Source organism: Mus musculus, chromosome 2 (genome assembly GCF_000001635.26).
Source record: "Mus musculus strain C57BL/6J chromosome 2, GRCm38.p6 C57BL/6J".
Taxonomy (NCBI): Eukaryota; Metazoa; Chordata; class Mammalia; order Rodentia; family Muridae; genus Mus; species Mus musculus.
This window is the reverse complement of record NC_000068.7, coordinates 56,140,513-56,168,509: the sequence shown is the minus strand read 5'-3', so window position 1 is coordinate 56,168,509 and position 27,997 is coordinate 56,140,513.

Sequence of the window (27,997 nt, the reverse complement as noted above, 5' to 3'; positions counted from 1 at the left end):
ATTGACCTATATCTGAAGTCTGTAGGGACAATCAGAATAGTGATTATCAAAAGAAATCATACCTTCACAAACTATTAACAGTTTTTCACAAATTATGAACTAACAAAAGTTGTATTTTTAAGGTATAAGTTTTTAGTTGCTGCTTTTCTTTTCTTTATTTGTTTTTGTTTGTTTGTTTTGTTTTTTAAATTGCTTCTATTCAATACTTTTCTTTTTTCTTTTTTTTTATTATTAGGTATTTATTTCATTTACATTTCCAATGCTATCCCAAAAGTCTCACAAACCCTCCCACACCCACTCTCCCACTCCCCCACTCCCACTTCTTGGCCCTGGCGTTCCCCTGTACTGAGGCATAAAAAGTTTGCATGACCAATGGGCCTCTCTTTCCAATGATGGCTAACTAGGTCATCTTCTGATACATATGCAGCTAGAGACATGAGCTTTGGGGGGCGGGGGGTAACTGGTTAGTTCATATTGTTCTTTCACCTATAGGGTTGCAGATCCCCCCAGATCCTTGGGTACTTTCTCTAGCTCCTCCATTGGGGGTCCTGTGATCCATCCAATAGCTGACTATGAGCGTCCACTTCTGTGTTTGCAAGGCCCCAGCAGAGTCTCACAAGAGACAGCTATATCAGGGTCCTTTCAGCTGTGATAACATACCATGACCAAGGCAACTCATAAAAAAAAAAATACAACAACAACAACAAAACTTAATTTGGCTTATGATTTCAGAGGGTGAGAGTCCTTGATGGCAGGAAAACACATGGACCAGGAACAGCTGATATCTCATGTCTCCATCCAAAGAGAGAACATTGCAATGACATGAATTATTTGAAACTTCAAAAGTCTGTCCTCAGTGATTTACCACCTCCAAAGGGCCTCTTCTCATCATACTTCCTCAAACAGTTTCACAAACTAGGAACCAGTTTTTGAAACATATGACCTTATGAGGGTAATTATCATTTAATTCATCACAATATGATTGGCAAGGAAAATTTCATGTAGCAAGGAAAAAACAGATGTAAACTATAAAACTTTATGTCTAACTTTTATCTCTAAGTCTACATTTTAACCATGAAAAAGTAGGTGTCCTTATCCATGTTGAAGTTTCTTAAGACACAGTTTTTAGCATAATTAATAATTTGGCTATTGTATGGGTTTTAAAGGATGAGACGCCTAGAAAGGAATTCAGGGTTGCCTGCATTAACCACTTGCTTCCAAAATCCTGAGTTCAAACAGTTATGTGCTGAAAAACATCTTAAATACTAGAAAGTTACAACATGGTTGCATCCCATTATTGCTTAAACATTAAGGTAAATATAGAATACAATCACATACAGGTAGTTTTAGAAACAACGTCAGTATAATCAAATCAGTACACATGGAAACTATAACTAGAATGTATAACACTCTATTGTGAAGCATCTAACAATAAGAAAATGTGCCATCTACAAAAACCTTGAAAAATTATTTTGAATTCTTAATTCCTGGGACTTTTAGGATGGAATTTGACTTGTATTTAACTTTTTTATACATGTATACTTTATATCATCCAGTCATTTTTTGTTTTGTTTTGTTTTGTTTGAGACAGGCTTTCTCTGTATTGCCCTGGCTGTCCTGGAACTCACTTTGTAGACCAGGCTGGCCTCAAACTCAGAAATCTGCTTGCCTCTGCCTCCTGAGTGCTGGGATTAAAGGCGTGCGCCACCATGCCTGGCTATCTGGGTTTTATTAGATATTTTCTTTATTTACATTTCAAATGTTATCCCCTTTCCTAGTTTCCTTTCCTAAAATCCCCTATCCCCTCACCCCTTGCCCTGTTCCCCAATCCATCCACTCCTGCTTCTTGGCCCTGCCATTCCCCTATACTGGGGCAGAGAACCTTCAACAAGACCAAGTGCCTCTCCTCCCATTGATGACCGATTAGGCCATCCTCTGCTACATATACAGCTAAAGACATGAGTCCTACCGTGTATTTTCTTTGATTGGTGGTTTAGTTCCAGGGAGTTCTGGGGGTACTGGTTAATTCATATTGTTGTTTCTCTATAGGGCTGCAAACCCCTTCAGGTCCTTGGGTCCTTTCAGTAGCTCCTTCATTGTAGACCCTGTGAACTATTATGTTTCGTAACAATATAAAATATTAGTCAGATCACAGACACTCACATACACACATACATATATACACATATCTGAATGTATAGTTAAATACTCTGTATAGAAATGTTTTCTAGGAAATGAAACAGTGTTGTGGCTAAAATTTAAAAAAACAAAGCAATTACTTCCCAGTATTCTCTGAGTTGAAACAGTTTTTTTTTTCCTGGTGGAAGGAAAGAAAACCATAAAATTCAAGAAGTAAACAAAATTCATGAATCTCAGGAAGTTCCTGAAACCTACAAGATTTATAAGATCCCTCTCCAGGATAACATACAAGGAGTTTCCATCTCTGTGTAGAGAAGACATTTCAAAGTCCAAACCTCCTCAAGGAGTTCCAGGATATAGTTTCCATGAGTTGTCACTCATGGGTTTTCTGTTTCTTCAAATCAGCAAGTCTATGAGTAACCTATCACTCATACTTGATTGGTTCACTAAATTGTACTTTGGTGAAGTGCTTGGTTTACTCTGCCATTGGTATTTCTAGATAATAGACAATCATTTATTTAAAATTTGCATCTCCTAAGAAAAGACTAACTTAATGCATAGGGACAAAAACATGATACATGGCAGAACCAGAAATGAAAAGATATTTGTTTATAACTCCCCAGAAAACATCACACCATAAGAATGAATGTTTAATAGCTTTATATTTGTATTAATGAAATATAATTTTAAGAATATTAGCTTGTTATTATCACTGGCAGTTTAGCTTCATCATATTTTTGTTGATAGCTATTTTTGTGATAATTCAATCTATTTTTGCAAAACTTTTAACAATAAAATTTAATTTATAACAATAAATTATTTAATAACTATTAGGTCAAAATTAACCTCATAAAAAATTAAATGTATATACATGCTTCTTTATATACAAATTTTTGGTGCAATGTTCAAAGCCTATTTAAAAATATATAGTTTTATCGCAATTTTACTTACTATGTGAGAGTCTGTTGATGAATGTCAACATAGAAGAAACTGTCATTAGTACCAAAGAGAGTATATACGCCAGTGAGGGTTAATCAAAATCATGTTTCATATATATATATATATATATATATATATATATATATATATATATATATATTATGATCATGAATACAACTGTCTACATGTAGATGAAACTATACATGATAGCTTATGGATATAATATAGAATATTCATTAAGAACTAAAATCAAAAAGCTAAACAAAGATTGATATAAAGTAGTAATTCATTTCTATAAATCTTCCAAGTTTTATATTTTGTCCTTACATAATATCTTCACTAATAAATGTATGTTATTGTTTTCTGAAATGACATATTTATACATTGTGAAATCTCATTTGTTGCTTGATTGTTTTACCAAATGTCTACAGCTGGTACTTATATCAAATCATCAATAGTCACAGCTACCTAAAATTGTATCTTTATCATATGACAATTTACTATAACAATGCTTCAGTGTTTTCTGAATTCCTGTGTGGGGGCTGGATCATGACATTTTTCTCATTTTGTTTCATTAGAGTACATATTTCTCTAATAATACCATTCTTACCACTACTACTGTTAATTCCAGCTATTAACCTGTATTTCTTTTCAATATTATATTTGTTAAATGCATAAAATGGCAGTATTAAGTATGATGAATTTCCAAAAGTATGTTTCACACTTGAATTAGAACCTGGTTGTAGTTTATTCTCTACTTTATAATGTTACAGCATCACTATATGACTGCATTACTCCAATCCAGAGCAGCTATAATTTAAGGAGGCAGAGGAAGGAGGAGAGCAGTAGTCAGGAGGCAAAGTGAATACATAGATAGGTGGATAAATGATAGATCGATAGATAGATAGATCGATAGATAGATAGATAGATAGATAGATAGATAGATAGATAGATAGATAGATAGATAGATAGGATAGATGGACAGATATATAGATAAATGGAAAAAGCAAACAAACTAAAGGTAAAAGAGAAAGAATTTAAAAAAGAAAGGAAACAAGGAAGAAATACTGTTTATGCTAAAAGCATCTCAAACAGCTATAACTGTATCTAGTATCCAGTGCTCCATTTCCTGCCCCTCACACAGTTTCTTCTCCTATCCTTCCCTCCCTCTGCCTCTGAGAGAGTGGAGTCACCCCTTGGCAATTCCAACCCCCTGGCACCAAATATTTGTATGACTAAGTATATCTTCTCACCCTGAGGCCAGAGTAGTCAGCCCAGTCAGGGCTGCTTTCTCTGCCTGCTTTCCCAAAGGCATGCCAGCACCAGGAACAGCAGGTAAGCCCCATCCCAAGCCAGTGCCAGCAACTACCCTGAAAGCCCAACAAACAGCAGTAAACTGTACACCATTCCCTGTGCCCCACTTTCTACCCCACAGTTCTGCCTACTTTCCTTAAGCCTGGCTGACAGGAGGAACAACAGGTAATCCTAAATGCCACACAGAAACAGAATCCATCATTATGATGCGTACAAGAAACACACCTTAGAAACAAAGTAGACATTACTTCAGAGTAAAGGGCAAGAAAAAGATTTTTCAATCAAACATTCTAACAACCAAAATTTATCAAAATAGATAGGGAAGAACACTTCATACTCATCGAAGAAGAAAATCTACCAAGATAGAGTATTTTAGGAAAATGCCCTGCTACTGTATCTATTGTTTTATTATTTCAGCAGTACTGGTGCTGCTGTTATCTGAATAAAGTTGTGCTTCTATCTCTTTTCAGTGAGCAACTTTGTCTTCACATTTCACATTTATTTTGTCCATTTTACTCAGACAGAGAGTAGACTCAACTTTGTCCCCATTTGTTGAGAAATTATCTCTTCTTATTACATCTCACTCTTTGCTAACATGTTTGTTTTTATATCTCATTGTAAATTATCCAAACATAGCAGGCAATATGTTCATTGCTCAATAATGTAATTCATTTGTATTTATTTCATTACTTCTCTTTTTCCTGCTATAAGATTTTATTTTCAATCATATGTTTTTCATGATTGTTTTATAGGAATTGAGATTCAATAGCTGTATAATCACTTAAAAATTAGTGCATGCTTTATCTAAATCAAGGGACTTGTCTTTCCTATGTGCCATAGTATGTTCCTAATATTCTTGTAGCGCGCTGGAACTGGATGTGAGCTCAAGTTGGGATCATTTGTTTACAAACAATGTTCTATTTCTTCTGGATTCAATACTTTTCTGCTTGTGCAATCCTCCCCTTGGAATTATCTTCCAGCCATGTTCACCTTGCTGTTATCCCAATTTATTTGTAGGAACTATTTCATTCTTATGTAGGTCATATATGTTAATCTTTCTGATAGTGAGGTCCCACATTGAAGAGCACAAAGATACAGAGTTTAGTGGGAAATGCAGGAGCACAGGTTGGTTTTGTGAAAGAAAATAGAAAGAAAAGAACATCATTTTGGCTAAAAAGGGAGAGGGAATTTGGTAAAAGTTGTCTAGAATAAGAACAAAACATGTTATATAAAATTATCAAAGAACTGATATTATATATTAAAACTTACTAATATCCATTTTTCAAAATTGTTAAAGGTTAAAATAAAAGATGTTTTGTAGAAAACTTGGAATAAAGTTGGAGACCTTAATGAAAATTTTGGTTAATCTCTGACAACCTTGTACATATTTGATCAAATTACAGTTTGTATGTTTGGGATTCTATTGTAATGTTTTTGTTTTCTAAATATTTCATGATAGTTTATAAATACTTTGGTAAAGAAATACATGATTTATGGCAAAAACAAGCAAACAAACTTCCAAATGCATCTTCATGAGATATATTCTACATCTAATAATTCATTAAGAACATTCAAGGGGTGAGGGAGATGGTTCTGTGGTGAGGAGCAATGGTGACTTTCAAATCCCAGTACCCAACAGTAGCTTAGGTTCACTGTCTCTATAGTCTCATGGGGTTTGATTCCATCTTCTGGCCTAATATATTGTGAAGAATATGAAATGCAGAAAATGTATCTATTTATAGAATGTTTATTGTTTTAATTCACTCAACCCATTCTTGTGGAAGCCATAGTCAGATTTACCAAAAGTAGCAAACAGAATAAATATATACACTTGTCTTATTAAAGAAAAGTCCACTTGTTCACAATTGAAAAGTCAACGAAGTTAAAAAGGAGCTAAAAGGTTATTATATCCAATTCAAACTTATTAGAGCTAATTTTTCTACTATGCTTGGTATTGTCTTCTAGGAAGTTTACTTGGTGCTACAAGACAGCTACTAGATTCTCTGACATTTTTGTTTTCTCTATCATGGGCAGTGTAGGTAGGAACCAGGAGTAAATGTTCATGTAAACCCTTAACTGATAATTTCCAGGGGACTTGCCAAGTATTCCAATGCATAGCAAATCCAGAACTTAGAGATGAGATACATCAACTTGCAACTTGGATATTTAAAGAGGCATATAACTATATCATTTATTAATATGCCATTAATTTTCTTCCTCATACTAATTAGGTATAGTACATATCAGGAAAAAAAAATAATGACACTGTTTTTAGTTTCTTTGAACTTATAATCTACACAGATTTTTTTTTATAAAGTAGGAAGTACCTGAGAGTATACTATAATGGTATCAATGTTGTAGTCATCAGAGATTCCTAAGAAATAGCTGTGCATACTTGTGCTGACCTTGGTGAGTATATAAACAAGGATGCTATTAATTTGTAATCTTATTTATTGAAAAGGGCCAGTCTCAGTTAAGAGAAAGAAAATAAGGCGCACATGAAGATGGATGCCTGTCATCCATCTCCTGGAAGGTTTACGCAAGGAGGTTAGGGGTGCAAATTCACCCTCATCTACAAAAGCAGCTTTGAAGGTTGTGTGAACTACATGAGGCCTAACACTGCTTCTCTGACTTAAACTAAGAGATAAAGAAGAGGAGGAATAGTCCTTAAATATTTTTAACAAACGCATTTGTAATATTTTTGGCTATTAAATAGTTTTAAAACCTTTGAGGTACATAATGTTGCTGTTTTGTTTTAACATATGTAGAGTATGAAACACAGGTAAATGAATCCCCCTTCAAAAAAAAATATTTGAATTAAGGGATTCTAGCTCTAGAATTTGTGTTCTTAGCATTGTGGTACCTTGTCCTATTTCCAACTGTCTACATATCCTTAATTAAGAATAACATCCTTGGGTCCTTTCTCTAGCTCCTTCATTGGGGACCTTATGGTCTGTCCAATGGTTGGCTGTGAGTATCCACTTCTTTATTTGTCAGGCACTGGCAGAGCCTCTCAGGAGATAGGGCTAAAAATACTAAAAGTAAAACTTAAGATTTTACCTAGAAACTTACTTATAATTTTTAGTAGTAAAAATCTACTAAAATACGTCTCCTGAAATTGAAGCAGGATTTCTCACTCTTTAAGTTCTAATCATATAAAATATAATAATGGGAAACTATAGATAAGCAGAGAACCTATCAACTTCAAATTGTTCTTGTTACCACAATCTATATCGTATTGTCTTTTTAATGCAATATGTCTGAGCTACTATCACATAAGTAACCATTGTGAATAAACTGTCAGATTTAATTGGTCTGCATTATTAAAATAGCTTTGATAAATTGAACCATTTCATATTGAGTTAAACTTCAAAAGGGGAAAATTTAGTTTTATTCAAACCACATTCCAGTAAAATTAATAGAGGCACAAATTTCTATTTTATATTTCAGTGGAAAGAAATAGAGTACATTACACAGTTGGGCACTCTGTAAATCTATTTAATGTTTTCAATTGATGAAAAATACATAAGTGCATGTAGGCCACCAGAAAACGATTGCTTTGAAAGAGGAAGCATAGCATCTAACCCTCCTGCTGAGACTTCCTGTGGGACTGTTTCTTAATACAGATGTCATATCAATTCACAGAAAGAAATAGGTAAAACCTTTTAAATTGTTCAGAATTTTTACTCTACCATTGGAGATCAACTGTCAATACCCTCAACAGATATTTATTAACTGTCTTAAGGAAATTAGCTACATATCATGACAAAAATTAATAAACATATTTAATCAATGAATTTAATTTTTATAAAAGTTTAACCATAACTAAAATGGTGAGCAACAATAGAAGGGATAGACATTTTCTGGAACGTGCAGTCTTGTAACTTAGAATATTATGGTTATGGAGTCCTTGCTGAAAAAGCAAATGTGTATGGAAGGCCAGAGATAAACTGAAGCAGATGTCTCAGAGAAGGCACTCCATAAAGAACACAAAGGTCAATACAAACTGTTTTGGAGGAGACTTTTAGCATAGATGACTCAGTAAATGAAAAGAATTAAGAATAGAGGAGGGGGTGTGAAGTTAGGTCATCAAGAAACCATGGAACCAGAGTATATAGATGTCAGCATGCCACCTACTTTCACACTGGCACTTTGTAGAAAAGAGATTTTAGTGAGAGAGAAAAAGACGGGAGGGGTGGGGCATGGAAAAAGGAGGAAGATTAAGAAGAAAGTAGTAGTAGTAATAGTAGTAGTAGTAGTAGTAGCCTCAGCAGCAGCAATGTAGTAGACTATTTGTACAAAAATAGGGGAGTATTCCAAGAAAAAAAATGGTTGGGATTTTGTGTTCAAATGAACCCACAGAATGAGGGGAGGAGTAAGGATATATTTTTTAGTGGTCTTGGTGAATTTATAGGATTCTTGTTGAATTATCTTTTAAAGTTATCAGTGAATGAAGTTATCAGAGACTCTCACTGTACCAAGACACAGGCAAATTCACTGAGCTCGACTGGTGAGGCTATTCTAACTTGTTTGATAAAGTTAAAGTGATTTGTTTCACTTTGGACATATGTAGGTATTTTTCAGATGTCTAGGTATAGCAGTCAAAAAAAAAAAAGAGTTGGATAGATAAATTTGGAGTTCAGGGGTGTTTTGGTTGGTTTTCTCTTTGCTGTGACAAAATACCTCAAAGAGGCAAATTTAAAAGAGGAAAAGTCTGCTTTAATCTACAGTTACCAGAAGCAGGGAAATCCCTGAAACATGAACTTGAGGTAGCTGGTTCCTGGAAGCAGGGAGTGATGGACGCTTATGCTCAGCTCCTTTTCTCCTCTTGAAAAATTACTCAAAGGCCCCAGAGGTTTTATTTATGGTACCCACTGTAGAAGGATCTTCCTTCTTTCAGTTAACCCAATCTTGACAATCTGTCTAAGGCATGTTGCAAGGTTTATCTCCTGCATGTCTCTAAATCCTGTCAATGGACTGTTGATCCTGATCCTAAAAGAGTCATCATCAAAAGAGAGGAGATGATGAAAAGCTACAGAGGTTGTAAAGAATCACAAAGTGGACAAGTCTAGGTAGAAAGAAAGCTGACCCATTGACAAAGCATATGAACATTGCCAAGAAGTGAGGTTGGGAAGACAGAATCCATTCACAAAACCTGGCAGGAGCAGCTGACACACACATAAGAGATTGGTTTTCATTAAAAGAGATTCTTCTCTCATACAATATCTGCGGACAACAGTTTTCCTTCCTCCCATTCTTCCCAGCTCCCCTAACTCTCCTCTCCTCTTCCTTAGATTCACTCCTCTCTGCTTGCCTTCCAAGAGACAACAAGCAAACACGACAAAATAAGACACAATATGACAAGGCAAAACCCCTGCTAATGAGGCTACAGACAAGGCAACTCAATATGAGGAAGAGTCCCAAGGACAGGTACTTTCAGGAGTCTCTTAAAAACCCCAAGTCCCACACAAAGCAGTCATAACATATATGCAGAGAACCTGATGCAGATCTATGTGGGCCATACGCTTACCATTTCATTCTCTGTGAGGCCAGATGAGCCCTTTTTACTTGATTCAGTGGGCCATGTTCTCCTGCTGCATTCCATTTCCATTGACTCCATTAACGTAGATTCTTTCTCTGTGTTTTGTCTGGCTGTGAGTCTCTGTACCTACTGCTGCCAGTGCAAGCATCTCTGATGATGACTAGATAAGGCAGTGATCTACTAGTATAACAGAATGTCATTAGGAATCATTTAATTTATTGTTTTTTTCTGCCCGGTATATTTGGTTCTACCCTAAATCTCTAACCAGTCTTTCCAGTTCCTGGCTGTCCATGCAGTGTCAGGTTTATGCTCCCTCTTCTGGCACAGGCCTCAAGTTAAACCAGGCAGTGGTTAGCCACTCCCATCATTGCTCCAGTGCGGTCTTATAGGTATGACAGATTTTAGGTTGCAGATTTTTTTTACCTGGGGTTTCTCCTGCAGTAGCCTATAAAGAACCTTCTCATACCAAAAAGACTAGAACCCAGAGGTGAAGACTCCATGAAGGTATCCACTACACCTCTCTGTTCCATGAACTGTGTGGATATTGACCACAGCAATGGAATCCTGTTGTCAATTTTCCCAGAGTTACTCTCTTTCTGTCCTAGTATCAGCATGGGTTGTGTAAGGATCTCAGGGGACATCCTTGGCCAACAACTTAACAGAATGTGGCTCAGTCCCACCATTGGAAGGCTTACCTCACTCTAAAAGATGGTCAGTTCAGACTCCATAACCTCCATTACCAAGAGTGCTCAATAGGCTCACCCTGAAAGGTCCCAAGAAGTTTCCCTTGTACTAGATTTCCACACACCTCTAATAGTTTTCTCAATTCCACTTGGTTTTTTTTCTGCACTAACTCCTGCCTTTTCTATTCCCATTCCCACTTTTCCCCAGTATACCCACAAAACCTATTGTATTTCCCTTCCAGAAGAGCTCCTTGTGATTCTCTAGAGACTCCCCTTTTACCTAATCTCTCTGTGGTTTGTTCCTTGATTATCATTTACTTAACAGCTGCTAATATCCACTTATAAATGACTACATATGATATTTATCTTTCTGAGTCTGGGTTACCTTATCGGGGTGCTTTTTTTCCTTCTAGTTACATCTATTTCCCTGAAAATTTAATGATGTCATGTTTTAGTAACACCTGAGTAATACTCCATTGTGTAAATGTATGACATTTTCTTCATCCATATTTCAGTTATGGGATATCTAGGTTATTGGAGAGATTTTAAGGTATTGGGAATGTTGTTGACTGTGTGAATACTTCCATGAAATGGGTAAAAGAAAGGCTAAAATGTTAGCATCAAATTTAGAAACATGATGTTGACCTAAGCATGGAAATCTAACTGGAGTCTTGAAAGGTAAATAAATTGAATTAATAAATTATACGACTTACTTTATTGTTGAATATTTGGGTAGATGAATATAATGTAACAGGAAACCAAATTAAAAAAAAAGAAAAATCACAGACTTCTATTATAACAATTTTTGTTTCCCTTGTGAACCATAGTCTACATTGCCACAACACACTGAAGAATATCCAGAAACTAAAGCTGGAGAGATTATTCAGTAGATAAAAGTGCTTATTACATGAACTTAGCAACATGAGTTTGATCCCAGAACCCATATAATAAGAGAAATGAGGCCGGACTCATGAGTAATTCCAGCATTCCTCCAATGAGATGGAAAAATGAAGACAAGAGTATCTCCCCAAAGCTTATGGTCTTGTTAGCCTGCTGTGAACCAAAAAGCAATAGCAAAGGGGCCTCTGGCATGCTCCTTGCTCCTCCCTCTTCTTATCAGAAGGATGGTCTAGGAATGTTGTCTTCCTGGAATAGGTAGAGGTTTCCTTAGAAGCCTTAGTAAACCACAATTCAGTACATTAATGTTAGATACATTACATGTATGGATGTTTATAAAGGTTTAAACTCTGACAAAGTTCAGCTGTTGACCTGAGACAAGGGCAATTGTGCTGTATGCAAACTATTGATGAAGGCATTGTGGAAGGTATCCAGAACCTAGCAACTGAGCCTTTGTTGTATAAACTAGAGCCCTATCTTCCTTCTTATCTCTCACACAGCTGCAAGCCTTCTGTTTTATCTTCCAAAATTATTCTCAATCTCAATACTGTTAGCCTAACATTTATTTTAACAATAGCATTTGTTTTAACATTAAAAAAGAGATTGAGCTAACAGCACTTATTTAACTGTGAGTCATAATGAAAAATAATATTTTAAGTAATATAATAAATTCAATAGGAGACCAAAAAACCCACAGAATTATATATATATGTGTGTGTGTGTGTGTGTGTGTGTGTGTGTGTGTGTGTGTGTGTGTGAAAAGTATAAATTAAACTCAAATTTATACACGAGAAGTGATAATAAACACCAGAAAGAGAGAAAATGGAAAATAAAACAACCTAAACTATGGGAAAGAAGTAACTAAAGCACAAGGGAATAAACAATGTGTGGGTAATGTATATAGAGAGTCAGGAGGACTGTGGAGCCTAAGTATGCACACAGACAGCAGACAACCGCCTGTTTCCTCCTTTCCAATTCTGCAAACCAAGTTCTTATCCCAAACTTTATCAAATAAAACTGCCCACTCAATGGGCAGAATCCAGTCTTTCTTTTTTTAAACTCTTTTTTCCCCCCTCAACCTTTAAACCAACTATTTCTAAAGAAGGTTGAACTTTGGCTGACCCTTTCTCTATAAAAAATTTTAGCCTTCCTCCCTATGGTGGAGCCATGGTCTCTTGGCAACACACTCATAACTAAGACTTGAATTTAACACTGCTACAATTGATTTTCTATACAGAGTGAAGTAGAGGAAAGTCTAGCAACCGAAAAAAGAAATTCCTGTAAATTATTTGGGAGTATACAGCATTGTTTGTCTTGGTCACTGTTATTTGCCTAGAATATATAAATATGTTCCTTTTTTCCAACTAATGTTTCTAGAAGTAAATATTCAACCTCCATTCCAGGTCACTTCCCTCATAGTGTGGCCTGCACAAGAGGGCTTCTCTTACACTAAACTCAAGAAAGCAGAAAACATGATTAAATTTGAATAAATTCTATTTCTCTTATCAGCTTTGTGACTATTTGAATATTTGAAAGAAGTTTACAAATTTCCTCATGGTTTGTACAAATCACCTTTGTAATGGTGTTTCTTTGCTCAGAAGATCAGGATAGAAACAGAGCTGAGTCATATTTGATAAGTATAGTCTGTGGAGAATCAGTACCTTTTTCTGTAATTCGCCATTTTTCAGTTTATAATTCAACCAGTAAAATGACCTTTTCTTCATTGTCATATTGATTTATGCAATAATCAACTATTAAAAGAAAAAGAAGTAGACTTAGGCTTTGCATAATTAAAAATCAAGGCACCACATGGATTATAAATAGAATTGGTACAATTTAAAATAATCATGAATAAAGTTGGTAGATGAGCTAAGTTTTGGTCTTCCCTGACTAGAATAAGATCTATTTTTAATTAGAAATATTCAAATTTTATTCACATAATTTTAAAAATATTTCTTAGAATATTATTAAAAATAATCAATATCCAAATATAAAAATTTCACTATCATTTGTGATTCTTTTTATTTTTCTTTACACATCATTTTTTTCTTTACCTCATAGAGAAATTACTGTTTTGTGCCACAGACAGCAAATTATGTTTGATTCTATCTGCTCATATTAAGACTGATGATGTTAAAATGATTTTCCATGTAAGTCTTCTGTGTAACCTTCTGACTAACTTTCTTTGGAAGATTAAAGAATTATACAAAATCTCTGCCCCTTAGTTTGTGTGTGTGTGTGTGTGTGTGTGTGTGTGTGTGTGCGTGCGTGTGTGGTGGTGAAGCTGGACAGGCATATACATGGGGAAATTTGAATACAACAGTAGTACTCAAACATCACTCCTGAGAAAACAACAAAGTTTTGTTTTGGATACAAATTCATATTAGTTCATGGAAGTCGATTTCTCAAGTTGAATTCTGAGAATCAGAAAAAAAAATCCCTGTGTTTTGTTTTCAAAGTGACTGGCATGCTCTTCTCCTCTCAACGAACACCTTACCTCTCTACCCCAGTAATGGACAGTGGTTCTGTTCACTGTCACCGTTTCTGCAGTTACTCCGTGATACAACCCTGAAAGTGGATGTATAAGTAACATACAGATTAGATAGCTTATACTATTGAATATTTGTGTAGTATACATGACATATATTTACATACATACATATATAATTCAGTATGTATCTACACCCATTTAGGCATATAATAACAATTAATGAAAACAGAGGCCTTAAAGAAAGCTGGGAGGATCATGTCAGAGGATTTGAACAGAGAAAAGGGAAGGCAGGAATGATATAATTGTATACTCATAGATCAGTGACTTGCCCAGCCATCATAAGAGAAATTTCCTCCTGGAGCATATGGGAACAGAATCTGAGACCCACAGCCAGATATTCTGCAGAGTTAGAGACTTTGAAACACTCAGCATTACATAGAATGACCCTATCAAATACCTCCCCTCAGAACTCAGGAAACCACAGGGAAGAAGAGGTGGAAAGAGTGTGCTATGATCTCAAAAATAATAGAAATGATTTTTTTTAAGTAACTGGTGAGAAAATCAGAAACTTGTACTGAAGATTTGCTTATTTAAGGCTGTGCCATGTTATCTAGTGTTTTACTATCCCTGTCAAAGCTATGAGACTACCAATGGTTGCTCTCTCCCATCAACCTTTCTGTGAAAATATTCCCAGGATGTATTACTTTCTATTTGCAAATATGAACCATTTAATTGTAAGAGTAGGGGAGGGTGTATGACCTGAAAAAGTCATCTGTGGACAGAATGTCACGAGAATCAGTATTCGGTAGCAGAGGTTGATGTCTGGTAATCACAATCATGTCTTCTTCAAATTTGGAAGAGACATGAAGACATAGACTGCCCGGGGAAATAAGTGTATAATAAGATCAGAACGTTCTGTATGGCTGGGGGATGTTTTAAATATGAGAATGCTGTTATTCTTACTTTTTCTAAAGAGCTTTTTCATCCTGGGCTTTTTTGACTTTTTATTTTTATTTCTTCTCTTCCAAATGGTCTACCTTGGTCTTTTCCTCAAACTCGCTTATATGATCAGGTCTTTTACAATAGAAATGGTAAACTAAACATCAAGAGAAAAATCTGTTTGCCAAAGATAACTGAAAATCTCTAGGTGCTTCAGCCTCTCATTACCCTCGAGTGTTTCTTCCATGGCCATAAGTTTGAAGAGTAAGTTCTTTGCAAAGTGCAGCTTCTCAAGTTTGATTGTCTCCTTAACCAATGAAAGGCCCTCCACTACCATGAACTATAATAGAGGTCAAATTACAGGCAAAAATATTCCATTCTAGTAATATGCCAGTATCCATAAAGAGGCCTGAGGCATATTATTAGCACTAATAGGACATGTGAGGGAGGAGGAGAAACCACCCATGTCTACATCCTGTTTCCACAGTGTGATTGCCTAGTGTGTTTGTAGAAATGTGCATATATTACATTTCAGATCCTACTAACTCCTATTTTAGTTTGGTTTACCTGTGTATCTGATAAGTAGTTTTTCATATTTAAAAGAATATATAAATTTAACTATAATATGAGTTTTATGGTTGATATAGCCTCTGGAAAATATTTTGCTATTGATATTATTGTGTAACTTCATGTGATACATATATGATATATATATATATGAATATATATATATATACATATATAATATTCTATTTTATATACTATATATATTCACTAAATATGCATCTCACTATTTCTTACTATATTTAATAACAGAAAAACTCTTGGTAAAAAAATAAATACATTGGAACTCCATAAGATATAGATATACAAGTACCATCCACATTGTTAGATAGAGCTGGACAAGTCTAGTATTCCAACCAGCCCTCTGAGAACCTTGAGTCATAGAAGTTTGATTAACACTGCACTTTTGCATCTTTTGTTACTCATCTCTGAGTTTCTGAGATTTAGGGACTTTCTTCAGTGGAAAAAGAACAGGAAAATGAGTTAATATCATAAGCTGGAGCTGAAGAAATGTCTTGGACTTAGTGAAACCTAAGTTATTTCTGTGAATCGGTTTTCCAACTACAGGGATTTATGGACAGAGGCCCAGACTGAGGAGGTACACTGGCTCAGATTGTTAAAGCATAAGCCTGGTTATATATGTGGAAAGAAAGTTTAGAACAGCATAGGTGGCTATTTGTCAGTTATATTTTTGAATATTGGTCATATGTATGATCCAAAGGATCATTTACCTGGTAGCATAAATAAGGTATGAGAGGGCAGGGATTTCTACATCATTCTATCTGGTTATTTGCCAAAAGGCAAAACATAATTAAAAAGTGTTCATTGCACACAGAAATATAAAAATATGTTAAGACAAATTAAAGGAATTGATAAATTTATAAAAACATAATTTTACTTGAATTGTCTGTGAAACTTGCAAAGAGAAGAGAGAGAGGGAGAGAGATGCAGAGAGAGAGAGAGAGAGAGAGAGAGAGAGAGAGAGATGCAGAGAGAGAAAGATGCAGAGAGACAGAAATGGAGAGACAGAGACACAGAGAACAATTATTAAAATCATGTACAATGCCTTTGGACCTGAGATTTTATGCTAAATTACTTAGATATCAAGTGAAGAAGTCAAAGGAAGAAAGGTGTGGTGTGGGACCACTGTAGTCCGAGGTATCTGGAAAGAAGCAGGAGGATCAGTGGAGCTGTGGAATTGCACATCAGACAGTGCAGCAAAGTGAGGTCTGTTTAACCTCACAATAAAAGTGATGGTATTAAGAGTTTAGAACTTCCAGCATATATTGCATCATGAGAGTGATGGCCTCCATGAATGGGATTAATATAACAGACTCCAGAGAAATGTCTTCCCTAAGGAAAGAATGGGAGTGCATGACTGACTAAGCTTTAACACTTCAGAAACAGAAGCAGGTGAATCAAAGTCCAAGCCAGTCTGGTTCCAGAGTCAGCCCAGATGTAGAGTGAGATCCATTCTCGTGAAAAACCTCTTCTCCATTCCATTGTACATTTCTAGTCTCAAATTTGTTTAAAAAAACAAAATATGAAACTAAATGTAAGTTAAGATAAGAAATATGAAGTTTTCTTTCTTATTGAACTAGTTAATAAAACTGTTCATAATATAATACCATGACAATGCCTTGTTATATAACATGAATGTATTTCCTTCAAAAACTTATATTCTTTCTGTATTCTACTCTGATTCATTTAATTTATATAATTTTGAGAACAGCATCAAAGCATTCAAAGAATTATTAAAATTTGCCAATTGTCTAATAACTATAAAAAGCTAAATAAAGTCCATCTAAATTTACCAGTTTTTAACATATACATTAAAATAGGAAAACACCCATAAATAGGTATTTTGCTCAAAGTTGTTTTTTTTTCTTTTAAAAAAATCAAAGGGGTGAAAAGTATACATACTCTGAATGTGATTCATTTTGCAGATTAATAAGGATTTCTATATCTAAATTGGTTAACCTAAAAAGTAAATTTTTCCCTCTGACTTGGAAAATATAAGAACCTAAAAATGACAAATAAATACATACAGAAAATCATGTTTACCAGAAAGAAGGATACAGTAAAGAGTTATTTCCAGTAGGCACCATCCATTACCAGGCACAGATACCTAAATGTCCACAGTAGTGATATACTTGGGAGTGAATGGAAACAAAAGAGGGGCTCAGAACCAGGATTTAACAAATGGTTGCAAAGCAAGCCCTATGTGGAGTGGCTAAAGGAGGGAGGCATGGTTTGATAAATAAGTATCTTTAAAAAGAAATGCATTTATCCAGAAAGGCAGAGATGATGGAAGGAAGATAGGATTTGGTGTCATTCTTTGCTTCAGAGAAGGAGAGAAGGCAGTTCAAAAGAAGAATACTGTGCAGAACTTAGGGAAAAAATACTCAAAGCAGTAGCTGTAAATCACAAGAGCAGGCAACTCATGGCCGTAGTGTATGGCTTCATCAGAGTCAAAGCTGATGTGTGCTGCTACAGAAAGCCTCATAAATAATTCAGTTAACTACAAGAGAGTTTTCAGGCACATACTATGATATTCCAAATTTAAAATCCCGTTCATCTCCCTCTCTCATTGATGGAAAATCACCCGTATTTATCCTTATAGCTCATATTTATGAAATACTTATAATTTTAAATACAATGAAGCAAATAAAATGATATTATAAAGAATAGATGCTGCACTTGCTGCCCTGAAAGCAGGATCTTCTATGGAAGCATGATGCAACATAAATTATTTTTCAAATCTTACAGCTGAGTTATTCTTTCAGTATGTATATTAATTCAATATCAGACACTGGATCAGGTACCCCTAAAAATCAGTTCGAAGAACAGTGTGCAAATATCTCTTTCTTTTCTCCAAAATCTGTAATTTGGGGCATTTATATTTTATCTAACCACTAACCATCTCTCAAGTATTGGTATGGGAAAACAAGTGAAGCCATTCTATTTCTTTCAGAGAAAATAGTATGCAATTTATAGGAGGTATCTCCTTCCCATCACTACAAACTACCTTACAGATTGGAAAATGTATCCAACCTTAGCAACATAATATTACGACTAAAGTGAAAGGAGCAGAGAAAATTTTAATAATTTCTATTGCACTAATTTACATCTCAATATTTATCTGAAAGTGTTGTACCAGGAAATGTTTATCACCCCTGAAAAGACCTCCAAGGAGCCGATTCTGATGTAATCACATTAGGGTCTCTTTATTCAAGCTCAAGTTTGGGACAAATGATCACCTCTGACACAGGAGAATGGGAGAGAGCAGCTCTAAGATTAGTTTCAGGCAAGCATTTATAGAGACAAGAAGGGGGTATCTAAACTGGCACACATCAAATGGAGGGGGGCATGATGGTCTTTAACATAATTGGCTAGTATTGGGAGCCAAACCATAAACTTAACTTCTGCATTTTTCCTGATTGGTAGTTGTTAGGAAGTGAAGTGTCACTGGCAGGTTTGTAACCTGAGGGTGCAGATTTGTTTGGGAATAACCTGGAAACCGGTGCTAGATGAAGGTCTTCTTGGGGATAACCTGAAAACTGGTGGTGTTAGATGCAGGTCTTGTTGGGGCCAAACCTGGAACCTGGCCTGTTAGTTAACTTGGGTTCAATCTTAAATCAGGTTCTCTAAAATGGAGTGTAAACCCAAAAGATCTGGTCTCTCAAAAGTGAACAAAAATCATCATTTTAACTTCACTAATAATAATCTCTTTGGAGAGAGTAAATTAATAATGTAAATAAGATCACCAGAAGACACTTGAAAGCACTGAGTAGAACAAACTTTCTGAGCACCTTCAAGCACTTTAGAAGAATCTATTTCCAAGAAATTGAAATGCTAATCACAAACCCCTAAGACCAGTCAAGAATGTATATCAGATAAGAGTTTGTTAATTTGAGCTAATTTATCTACTTGAAATAACAGAACCCTATTTCTTTCTAAAATGACAAAAAGAGTTTTGAAAGGCTGCGTTTGCATGTATAAATCTTTGCATGTGGTCTTCTAGGCTGTTGAGATAGGTCCATGAGTAGAAGTGTCTGAGGAAAAGACTGGCCAGACAAATTCTATTAGTAGAACCTAAGTGGTAGAAGAAGGGAGCTGCCTCTGACCAGAAACTGAAGGCTACACAGCTCAGTGACCTTCTACACAGTTAGAATTGCCATTCAGAAGCAATAGAGTCGACTGTGAAGGGGAAAAGGGGTGAGGCTGAAGAAGTAGGGCATCTGAGAATGATTTGCTGAAATCTTACACTGTACCTCACCTCTGCAGTCCTTCATAAATATACCTGCTACACTGCCAGTTATAGACATACTACAGGAGGTGTTTATGGACAAGGCCTGGTCATTTCTCTGTAGAACCCAAAGGTGCCTTAATTAATGTCCTTTGTATACTTGGGTACAATTGTCAGAAAACGACTTAGGACAACTTTAAAAGGATTTTTATATGTCAAATTTTCATTGCACCAGAGTAAATAAATAATCAAACAAATAATAGCCCTTAACCCATTTATAGATGGAAAGTGTTAATCCAATTTTTGCCACCTTATTTCCCAATTGACATTTCTCCAGGCAAGGATCTTTTCTTCCTTTCTTTCTGGACTTCTGCTTTATTCTGTATTGGTGAGTTGTTGAGGGACTATGCTCACTAATTAACAATAATGAAGGTTCCACCTCTACACAGCTCTCATGTATTTTGTAGTTTTTTTCCTCCCTCTCAGTGCTTAAAATATCTGAGCCACAGAGAAAGCATTACAGTCATGTGTTTCAGCCCTTCACCAAATTTAGTTTAAATTTATTTGACATTTACCTGTTTGCTCCTCACACAAATAACAGGATGTAGCAACCGTGCTTTTAAGTGATGCTTCTTTTCATTGTTCTCTCTAAATATTTTATTTATCTTAAACAATGTAAGCACATTAATATTTATTTAGAGATTTTTTAGTAATCGTTTTTCTCTTTTATATAATGAGAGATTACCATAGGCTAATTCCATGAATGAAGCAGTTCACACACAAATTTTCACATTATCTGATAGGTTTTCATATGTAAATCACATACATCTGTTTATCTCCGGTGAATGGTGTCAAATATTCTCAATGCAAAATGGACTTTAAGTAACATTGTCTTCCTAATGACTTTTCCCCCTTCAGGAAAAAAAATGGCTATTTGTGCCAGAAATATCAAAATTGTCACTGGAAAAGAGCTCACTTTGTTTGTTTTTATTGACAGCATCAGAGTAAAAAGGGAAAGACTCTTTGAGGTGAGTCCCCGTCATACTGCCATTGTACAAAGGTTTCAGGCTTTGTGTTTAAGATTATGATGGCTCAGCCCCAAACACTTTGAAACAGAGATGCTACGTTTCAATGGAAACAAAATTCTACTACATTTAAAGAGATTTTTTATTAGATGTCAGGCACTTAAATCACGTTTACAAACATGGAAAGACAAATGCTCACACATCTGAAATGGTCCCTCTCCACTCTCAAGTCTTCTTTGAATTCACCATGTGGGTGAAATCAAAGCACAGAACAAACACTTTTGATATGGCTTTGAAGATGATAACAGCTTCTAACAGAGAAAAAGGCAGCTTTGGGTTTGCAGGAAAACGATGATTGACATGAACCCCAGTCCGCGAAAGTTTACCTTTTAATGAGTGCTTGGAGAGAGGCTCTCTAGTCAGTGCTTTAGTTTTGTAGGCAGCTGCCTTGCTGGAATAGATCTTAACCATCTAGGGCTGAGGCTCAGCAGCTCCAGCACATTCTCTTAAGGAGAAACATCTTTTGATCTAATTGAGCATATGCGGCATGCAGATGTGTGTAGGAGAATACGAAGTGTACCAAGGATTGGAACCTGTCCTCCAGGGAATACAGTTCACTTTCTCAAGCACAGGCTCCAGGTCAGATAGCGTAATGCATATTCTACCAACGTAAAACAGGGATATCAAAGAGGCAAGTTTCCAAGTTTTTGTCATAATTTTATTTGTTTTACTTTTGTAATAGTATAGAGATATGAGTTCTATCATTGTATGTGCTTTAAATCCTGATTTGAATCTTAGGAGGAGGGATCAGGCCCAATGACACTCTTCTTAGGTAACCTCCAATAAAGAGGCTCCTGACATTATTGGACAGCATTGTAGAGGAGGGAGCAGCAGGTACTCATTTCATGCAGCTGTCCTTGTTTTAGGCAGAAGCTGAGCTCTTCCATCCCATTTTCTTCTGTTGACACTCACTGGGAACTTTTCTCAGTTAGCCCATTCCTGCTGTCACAATGGGACCACAGTGTGAGTTCTAGCTAGGGTAATTTTAGGAAAAGTATCATGTGCTGCTCCCAAGCTTGAAATAAAATTCTTTAGCAACATTCTTAGTCTTACAAACCAAGACTCACAGACAAAACCTGATCAACTAAAGCAATTACATTAGCTTAACTATTTTTGGAACGCAGCTATGCCTGGTCATTTACAAATATTTCTACCTATAGTTTGGGGACATTGTCATGTTGAGAGTTATAACAAAGACTAGTAGATAAACATCATAAAATATTTATTATCTGTCTCTTTATATAAAAAATAAAAGCCCAGTTTGTTTCCTTAGTGAGCTGAAAGGCTCAAAGACTCACTATTGTAATCAGCAGGAAGAAGAGAGGTAGTGGTCTAATTACAGATGCAACAGGGATTTTTGACTTGGTAACAATTCCTGGGGTATGTCTGCAAATGTGAGCTGGTAAAATCCTTAAAGTAAATTAATGGAAAGGATGCAGAGGGCACAGGGATAGTTGATGTACAAATAGATGTTTTTATATGTGTAGACAGAGAAACCAATATTATCAACAAATACATATATAATATTAAATATATTATATATTATAATGTCTACAGTGTTTTTTATTGTCTAAAACTAACTGCATTTTTTCACAGGTAATTTCCTGAAATCCACAGTGGCAGACAGGAATTTTGAAATCCTTGTTTGAGAGCTATTTATCACTCAAACCAGGGAGGTTAGGGTCTGGGAGCTTAGTCTGCCTAGGGGATAGTAGACTTAGCTCTTCTTAAGAGCCTAAGAGAGATGGTGGATTTTATTTGGCTCAGTGCTATCCTGCAGTCACATAAGGGAGACTTTAGAGATTCAAGCTGCACACATTCTTGGGTGACTTTTAAAGCTCATCAACATCAACATAACATCATTCCACACTTTATGACTTTTGCTTGTGACACCACACTGCACACCAAAGCTAAAGTACATTTTATTACACATCTTTTTGTTTGCTTCATTTCATTGCAGACCATGTTTTCCTGGGTCAAGTGGCTACTCAGGGACAAAATTGGCTCTACCTGACTTGTACATTGTTGCACTGAGGGTAAATCATCTATTTAGAGACTTTCCCATACCAGTTAAATGTGTATTTCATATACTCAATGCAATTTCTTGCTTGGTACTTTTGCTAGAAAGTCCCAAGAGTCATTATGTAAATTGCTTTGGTCTCAACGGTGAGTTTTACCAAGATGATTCTAGCTAAATCACATAGGAAAAAACAAGCTGAAGAAGAAGAAGAAAGACTTTTTATACTTTAATCCCAAGATGATGACTTTCTGTTTGTCTCATATTTACATACCTAAAAGGGTCATAGAGATGACCCTTTTCAGGACAAAGAAGGTTTGCACCCAGCATGACCTTTTATTTGAACATGGTGGAAAAGCAGCTGACAATCTATTTTTGGCAATTTTGAAACAAAACCACCATAACACTTTCAGCGATTAAGAAAAAAATGTGAGTGTGTGTATTTGTGTATTTGTGTATGTGTGTCTATAATTTGGAGCAACTATGTGACTATTTATATATATATATATATATATATATACACACACACATATATACACACACACACACACAAAGGCCATTTGCTTATTTTCTACTTTCTTGTAAATGTTAAATGTATTGATATCATATATATATATATATATATATATGCATGTATCCATATCCACATATTTTGCAAATATGTTATAATTAGGATATATATTTACAGAATATATTAAAATATATTTCTATATAAAGATTTATTTATTTATTAAAAGATAAATATAACCTCTATAGTATTTTTATCAACACAGCCAAAAATACTTAAAAGTCTATGTTGCAGAAAAAAAAAATGCCCACATCTCTTTAATTAGCAGCTCTATCCTTGAAGGCCTTAATTAAAAACTTCCTTTATATATTATAAAATAAGTGTGTATTTCTTTATTTGAGTCTAAAAATTAAGCCGTAAGTTTTATAATTCACTTATTCCATCATTTTGTTTTACCAAAAGGTGGGATTCAAACAACTCAATGTTTATACTTTTCAGCAATATAAATGATGAGCAGTCTTAAAAATTATTACTGTCCTCAAATTTATTTTGTTTTGGTTGGATTAATAACAACATGTTTCTCTTTTTGCTCAGAATTTAATTTTTAAAAAACAATCCAAAACTCTAGAGGTGTCTGCTCATACCTATATCTCCAGCATTAGAGAACCCGAGTAAGGAAAATGAAGAATTGGAGACCAGTCTTGATTATATAATGGTATTCTGTCAAAACAAACAAACAAACAAACAAACAAACAAACAAAACCAACAACAAACACAAAGATACAGTTCCAGTAGATACTTTGGAGGACAGTAAGTAGGTTTTTCAAAGCTGAGCCATTGGCTAACCTACCTGTCTATTACATTTTTCTCTTCAACACTTCTCTGCTGCTGCTCCCTCTAAGCAGATAAAATGCTAAAATTTTTGTTTCTTCTCATGTCATAGTCACTAGCTGTTACTAAGATCAATGCTTTGCAGATATACAAAGACAAAGGCCATTTGCTTGATTTTCTACTTTCTTGTAAATGTTAAATTTATGGATATCTAATAATTTTACAGAACTTGTTTTGATGTTCTTTCCCCCCCCCCAAGTCTTAGTCATTTTATTGCTACTCTTAAAAATTTATTATTAATTGGTCTTGGACTTCGAAGTATACATTCTCAGTGATGACAGCCTACATCTTTCACAATATGTTTCAAGTTTATTTAAGGGCTTCCTGAAAGCACATGATTAAATAAATAAGTGTTCAAGAAACTGAAATGCTTTCTGATTCTCCTGGCTGAAGCACAGTAGTATCCATTAATCCAGGAATATTCTTCTCTCCTTCATTATTTTTATGATAACCAAATAGGAAAACCCAGGCTGGCATTCACTATACATCTGCAAATAGACATTGGCTTCCTCTCTTCAGTTCTCTTTGGTCTATAATCAAAAGCCAGCACCCTCTGCCACAAGTAAAGTTATTCCCAACTGTTCTACTCTTTACCCAGAGCATTGGCAGCTACTTATATGAAAAGCACATGGCTTCTTACAGAAACTATGAAGTTTGTGTTCAATACTCAGCTTCCTCTCAACATGACCACCTAGGGGGTACAAAAAAAAAAAAAAGTAAAGAAAACAAAACAAAACTCCAAAGTAAACCAAAACAAAAAACAAAAAAGACAAGAAAAGAAAAAAATAAAAGAAAATCTCTTTTGATATTTTGCTATTATTTATCTCATGATTTTCTGTCATGGTGAGTTCTCCAAGCCAATTCAAGCAATAGACATATTATGTACAAAAGGTATTTATGATAGCCATTATCTTACATTTATATGGTTTTAACAACAGGTTCAAATTCAATTATTCACTGTGTCCACTAGGAGGTTTCAAAATAGCTAGAAGAATAGTTATAGGATTAATATTTAGATCTATATGTTCCATAGAAAATTTTTGCTTCTCAAATTTTCAATTTTCTTGGTTTAAACACAACAATTTCTTTTTATTTGTCAAAATGACTAGAAATGAATTCACATGGCCTAAATGAATCACTTGCTCAGAGACTAAGATTTGATCATCAAATGGCTTCAATTATAGATCATCAGGGATACTGACAACAGAAAGGCATACACACAGTTCCAAGTAACCAGAATAACTGTAGAACTTCTCATGACAGCAAAAGCTCTGTGTGAATACTGACTTTGGAGTTAAGGGTATAATAAAAACTGTCAAGGAGGAGACCACCTCCAGTAGATAGGCACTACTCCTGGTTAAGGGAAGGGGACCCCACCCATCTCAAAGATTTTTTAACCCAGAAATTTTCCTATCTAAAGGACGAACAGGGACAAAAATGAAACAGAGACTAAAGGAAGGGCCAACTGAAGAACAGGCCTACCTGGGAATACATCATGTCTGCAGACAGTAAACCCAACACTGTTGCTGTGGTCAAGAGGTGCTTCTGGACAAGAACTAAGTGTGGCAATTCCTGGGGAGGTCGGACCAGCAAATGACCAATGCAGAGGCAGATGCTTGGAGCTAACCCTCAGGCTGAACTCAGAGAACATGGTGGGGAGCTGGCGGAAGGACTGGAGAAGCAGAGGGGGATTGCAACCCCATTGGAAAAACAACATAGGCTGGCCTGACCACCCAGTTCTCCCAGAAACTAAACCACCAACCAAGGAGTGTACCTAGAGGGATCTATGGCTCCAGATACTTATGTAGCAGAGGATGGCCTTGCCCGACAGCAATCTGAGGGGAGGACCTTTGTTCTGGGGAGGTTTCATGCCCCAGAGTAGGGGGATGCTAGAGTGGTGGTGTGGGAGACTGTGGGTGGGTGGGGGAGCACTCTCATATAGGCTAAAGGAAAGGGGTGGGAAGATGTGGGATAGTGGAGTGGAGGAGGGATAAACAGGAACTGGGATATCATGGGATGGGGGGTTGGTGGAGGGAGTAACCTGGACTTGGGATTTCATTTGAGATGTTAATGAGTGAAATAATTAATAATAATAAAGGAAAAAACTGTCAGGGAAAGAGTGCTCATGTGCTTAAATTAGTTGAAATTCTAAGTCTGGATTAAGAATTCCTAGTCAGTTTTAGAAAACGTCAGGTTTGGAGATGGAGCACAGTATTAAAGTACTTTCTTGCCTTTCCTGCATAAAGCCTTGTATTCCTTCCTCATCACAGAAGAAAGAAAGAAAGAAAGAAAGAAAGAAAGAAAGAAAGAAAGAAAGAAAGAAAGAAAGAAAGAGAGAGAGGGGGGGGGAGGGAGGGAGGGAAGGGGGAGGGAGGGAAGGAGGGAAGGAAGGAAATGTCACTTTTATTTTCTCAGATGAAGAGATAGATGAAAGCTGTACCCAGGTCATGTGAGTGAACAGCCTGGGCTAAGCCTAGAGCATTTCTTTCTCTGTGGCAAATATCCGTAGGCTCAGGACTGGACGCTTCTTGCTTCTCTACTATCTAATCTTCCAAGCTGATTGATTCAATCCAGCTTCTCTTGACTTCTAACTGAATTACTCTGTTTGGCCTCATACTGACTTTGGCAATGTGTTCTAATCTTCTGGCTCCTTCCCTTTCTCTGGATCCTTCTGTCTTCATCTGTGTCTAGCTTGTTTTCGCTCTACAATCTGTCTCTGTAAAGCTGCCATACACATGCAACCACCATTCTTTCCCTGTGCTGATCTTAAGCAGCCCCTCTTCCTCTGCTATTCTATGAGTTATGCATATCTGATATCTGACTCATTCTGTCAAATCTTTCTCTGATTTGTCACTTTGTCTGCCCATCAATTAGATGTCACTTTCAAACATGGGTGCTTCCTTCTATAAAGGAATCTTCTACAAACTAGTGTTCTTATGTTCTGGCTTCTGCAAACTAACCTTACTTTCATTGATAGGGACTAAAATGTGTGCTAAGGGGGTGTGTGTATTCCAGGTAGATCATACTGTAATCCAGGTCATGTCTACATTCTGACTGATCATGTCTTTTAATGTGACCTCTTCCCAGAGCAACTATATTGCTGGATTAAAATTCCTCTAAAAGAAAGAGAGAAAGAGAGAAAGAGAGAAAGAGAAAGAGAGGAAGAGAGAAAGAAAGAAAGAAAGAAAGAAAGAAAGAAAGAAAGAAGAAAGAAGAAAGAAGGAAGGAAGGAAGGAAAGAAAGAAAGAAAGAAAGAAAGAAAGAAAGAAAGAAAGAAAGAAAGAAAGAAAGAAAGAAAGAAAAAAAGAAAGGAGTGAAGTAAGAATGAAAGGAAGGAAGGAAGTAAGAAGAAAGGTTTCTTTAAAAAAAAACATACTTATTAGGTTTAAAAAATAAAAATCCAAAACTGACTCCAATGATTTGCTGTTTGTTATTCATAGATGGCTTTGAGAATAAATAGTACATTTAAATGATGCTTGCCATGAAGCAAATCTGTCTTTTCCTTTATATTCTCATCAGTAGTCCTAGTTAGTCTTGGAGCCTCAAGTCTGCCATAGAATAATAAATGTGCCATAGGAGAGAACAAGGGGCCACATAGTCGAGGTCATCTTGGGAGTGAACAGTGTGGACAATCAGTCAACCTTGTGAAGTATTGGAGCATCAATGGCTACTCTGAGACTCAGGTAAACCTCTTTGGATGATAACACTTTCCGTGTGTCATCACATGTTCACTCTGGAA